Consider the following 5,150-nt stretch of genomic DNA (forward strand, 5'->3'; position numbering starts at 1 on the left):
GCGGTAAGGTAGACATGCATTTACACAAAGCTGAACGCTGTACTCGTAAATTTGGCCGTTCACAGTTTTCAAACAACAACATTTCAGTAGATAACATACATACTTTACCGAATCATGGAGCACTCCTCGCACAGAAAATATTCCGACGGTTAAAAAACTGCAAAAACGAGGGAAAATTCGGAGATACACGGACGATTGCGGAATGTAAACAACTCTGTAATGTCAACTGCTGTTAAGTCTGGAACTGCAGCGGTATGTTTTTCGGATTTCTATTCGAAACTTTGTCACTTTACAGCAACATACTGACTCCCTGCAGACTTCTAGTTGCATCGAATCTCGCTACCAATATGTAAAAAGTACTTTAAAACCATTTTGACGAATTCTTCTCAAAATAGTTGTAACACTTTTATTTCTAAAAATGGACTTGCGGGTAATCCGGAATAACTTGTAATCCGAAAACATTACCGTATACCCGCATGCAAGTGTCTATGAACCGGACGTTGTGCAATCGATCGGGCCCAGCTTCATTCCTTCCCCGACCCATTAACACCTCTTAATTATTCCAAGATAGATCAGACGCTGCTAATCCCATAGACCCTTTGTTCTCTATCGGAGTTGCCTGTCCCGTTTTTCTCGAGAGTCTATGGTGTAAGTGCGTGCGTAGTAAGATGCGCCCTCTTTCGGTGAACTCTTGCTTCCGTGCGTGACCTGAATATTTTGCAGGATTATCGGGTCTGCAGGATTATCGAGTCTGACTCAGACTTGATAATCCCACAATGGATTCAGGTCACGCATATATATAATATATATATATATATATATATATATATATATATGATGATTGCTTAGCTCCTGATGATTGCTTAGCGCATGAAACAGCCTGTAGAGTGACAACTACAAGTTCCTAGATTCTCAGTATATATATATATATATATATATATATATATATATATATATATATATATATATATATATATATATATATATATATATATATATATATATATATATATATATATATATATATATAATATATAGCAGGAGTGTTCCTTGGTATTCAAAATGCCCATGTAAGGGCGCTGTTTTGAAAAAGCGGCCACCAGCTTAAATCTGTGATTGGTTAGATTTTCTCTTTCCGTGGTAACTGTGGCAAAATTGGACTGGTGACAGTATACCTTTAAACCTCTGCCGATATATCAAATATTCCCATATTCATGCAGGTTCAGTTTAATGGAAAACCTAATGCGTATTTTTATGTAACAGTAATTTGGTTTGTTTATCGGATCAGACGTAACGTCTGTTTTACGATGTAAACGTATGATTTGATCACAGAATGTCTTTAAATCCTGTAATGCACCTAAATGTGTCACAATGTGTCAAGGGCACTTTCTCGCTACCATTAATAAGAAATTACATAAGAATTCATAATTTTGACCACAAATGGCACATACTAAACAACATGTTGTACATGTCAGATTTCAAAAGTATCAGTCTTGTGCTTTCTGAGTAGCTTTTACCAAAAATAGAAGAAATTGCTTCAAGAATGACTATTTCTGGCACGTGTTGATGAAGAAAGGTGGAAATCTTTGATAGCACATTTCAGTGGCCTTCCTGACAATAAAATAATGGCAAAAACACTGCAAATATACACAATTGAAGATTTCAGAAACCTGTATACCAAATATCAAACCTATCAGACGAGCACTTTTGGAGAAATATTTTTTTTTACCAAAATGGCAAAAATTGCCTCAAAAAAATACAAAATTGCAGATTTCATAATAATTTCAATATATGGCATTTAGTCCATCTGCAGGAACCTATGTACCTAATATCAAAGCTATCAAACAAGAAATTTTTGAGAAATTTTTTTTGACCAAAAATGGATAAAATTGCCCCTAAAATACAAAATTATAGTTTTCATCATAATTTGCCTATATCACATTTGATCATCGCTATAAACCTGCGTACCAAATATCAAAGCTGTAGGACAATCATGTAGTTTTAGTGAAATGAATTTTTGACCAAATATGACAAAAATTGCCCCCAAATACAAATTTGAATATTTCTGCCAAATTTAAATAAATCTGAAATAGGTAATTACTAGGGACCTCAAAGCTATCAGAGTTTTGAAGAAGACGATTCTAAAAGATTTTTTCATCAAGAACAACAAAAATTGCCTTAAAAATACAAACTTGTATACTTAATCATAGTTTTAACAAACCTGGATCAGGTCATCTCTTGAGACCCGTATGCCAAACATTAAAGTTGTCGGACCAGCGGTTTTGCAGAATATTTGTAACTAGAAATGGGGTTTTTGTACCTAATTTGCATATATTTGACATAATCATTATAATGAAAAATAATCGATAATTCCACATTCCCCCATACAACTTCACACAAAATATCAAAGTAACTTGTACAGCACTTTTCAAGTTTATTGCAGTGGCCGGACGGACAGGAAGTTATACAGACAGAGACAGGAAGTGGGCAAATACCTATATATATATATATATATATATATATATATATATATATATATATATATATATATATATATATATATATATATATATATATATATATATATATATATATATATGGTAAATGGTTTCAGACCAATGAGTGTATGAAACGGATCCATCACTGTGGACGACCAAGTTTGTAGCTCAACAGTGACAAGCAAGTACAAAGTATCAAAGTTACAAAAATCATCTTCTCTCAGTTTAAAGTCGAAAAGGGTACAAAATGTATCCGTCTGTATTCCTCCTCACACACTGTATAATAATCAGGTCAGTCCCTGTTCCTTGTTTATGTCATCAGATTGGTAAAGTTTGCAAGATCGATGAGACTATCTCTTTTCTTTATTAGTCTGTCGTTGGGGCCTGTCCAGAATTTGAAAATCAACGAATACCTGGTATTTGCACAGTAGGAACTGAGTATCATGATGCCTTCGAAAACTTCAAAAATCTTCGTCATAGGTTATATGTCATGTGTTTTTGCTGTAAAAGCGTCTAATAGTATGCCTTGGTGGGGGGAGGGGTCATCGATTGCTCGAAAACCAAAATATGAAAGTGATAGAATGGGAGTCCCAACGTTTTATAAAATTATTGCCTAGGCCTTTCTTTTGAATCCTTGCACATTTGATGAAATATTGGACTTTTAAAGAGACAGTGTAACATTACATGGATGGCGATATTCCTTCCACGCTGCTCAGGGTACGATTAAAATAACTGCATATACTCAATAAAGATTTACAGTATCAAATATCAAAGATTATGCCAGAGATCCTACATTGATTATACCTTGCGAGTTTTACACCATAGTAACAGTATAGAATGCCTAATCCCTTTGTAGCAGAAGTCCACAAAGCCATGTGGATAATGTAAAAATATGTTGAAGTAGCATTCAGCGTTTCATTCAAATCATTAATGGCTTTTAAGAGTAGCTGAAAAAATTATCGCATCTTTACGGTACATTGGACATTTTCAGTTGCCCCAAACATTTCACGTAAAAGCCCCGAGGAAAGAAACAAAGGCCTGTAAATAAAACCTCCTACACACTGCGATCAGTAGTTCAGTATCCTTCTGACGATGATCTCTACCGTGCATCCCGCACAGAGCGAAGATATAGAGGTAAGATATCCCATCTTTTATAATTGTGGCATTTCTATTCGTGTGGAACTTCGATAATTACACAAGAATGTGGAAGTGTATTAATGATTAAAAACTTGACGATTCGAAAAAAGCAATGTAGACACGTAATTTTCTCATTACGCCGACCGACTTCTTTCGTCAAAATGAATTAAATTTGATTTATTACCACAGTGCTAAATATGAAAGGTCCGTTGGACAGGTTGGTTTCAGGATAAATGATGTTATTATTATTTTTTTTCAAACTAAAAGGTTAAATGGTGCAGACTCATCTGTGCAGACATACTATATTCTTGTAGCTAAATACTTTGTACTGCACCGGAGAATTGTTTCTCTATCCAGAGCTTTCGACAAATCACGCCGTCTTTTTTCAATGATGTTGATTAGCACCACTGCGCATGCGTGATCTTAAAACATTATCCCAGATGTGAGGTAGCTCATACCGTCCACCATCCCGATTCAACGTTGGTTTATGTGTTCTTATGTGTATCACTTCCTTGATACCTCTCTTGTGCCAATCCGATTCCCGATCCAAGATTTTCACATTTTCTACCATGAAATTATTACCCACGGAATCATTGTGAATGTGTTTAGTTCTTTCACTCGGGCTTGCAAGGATCGTTCTGTTTCTCCGATATTGTCAATTTTACATTCATTATCTCCACAACCCTCCCATCGGATGTTATAAATAGGACCACATACGCCTTTCGACGATATGGGATCCTTCAGAGATACCAGTGGTTGTCTAATGGTGTCTAATGGTGTTAACTGCACACCATATGTTCTGAAAGTGGAATATTTCTGTGAGGTTTCTGGTATATGGAGCTGTTATATGCATTTTCTTTTGATTTCTATTCCTCTGTACTGAGTTAGTGTGGACCTTCTCTCTGGTACGGGTTGCCTGCTTAATTGGCAAGGGTTGGTAACCACTGTGATGAAGGGCATTGTTGATGTGGGTTTTTTCCTCCAACCTATCAAAAGGATAAGATCTGCCTCGTGATGGAGGGTCTAACTACCCCATTTTATGAACCAGAGGGGTGATTTGAAGTGAACTGTAAATATTGGTCAGTGTATGTTGATTTCCTCTATACCTTGGTTTTTATCTGGCCATCTGGGCGTCTGATCGTTTCAACATTCCAGAAGGGTAATGCGTTATCGTGCTCCTTCTCCGTTGTGAACTTTATTTGCTTGTCCAAACTGTTTTTATGATGCGTAAATTTATCAGCAAATGTCCGTTCTAGCTTTGTTTGTGTGTCATCTACATATCGGTACCACCACGACGGCGGATTAAACTGTTGTCAGAGCTATAGATTCTAAGGGCTTCATGTATAGATTGCATACTATCAGAGACTGGAGATCCCATACAGTCCCATAGCTGCCCGATGAATTTGCTGATAGAAAGATCCGTTATATGTATAATATGTACATTGAACACACAGCTCCAGTAATGTGATAATTTTAGCCGGGATCATGGATTTACGTTCGTGCACAGTTGTATCA

The sequence above is a fragment of the Ptychodera flava genome, chromosome 8 (assembly GCF_041260155.1).
Source record: "Ptychodera flava strain L36383 chromosome 8, AS_Pfla_20210202, whole genome shotgun sequence".
Taxonomy (NCBI): domain Eukaryota; kingdom Metazoa; phylum Hemichordata; class Enteropneusta; family Ptychoderidae; genus Ptychodera; species Ptychodera flava.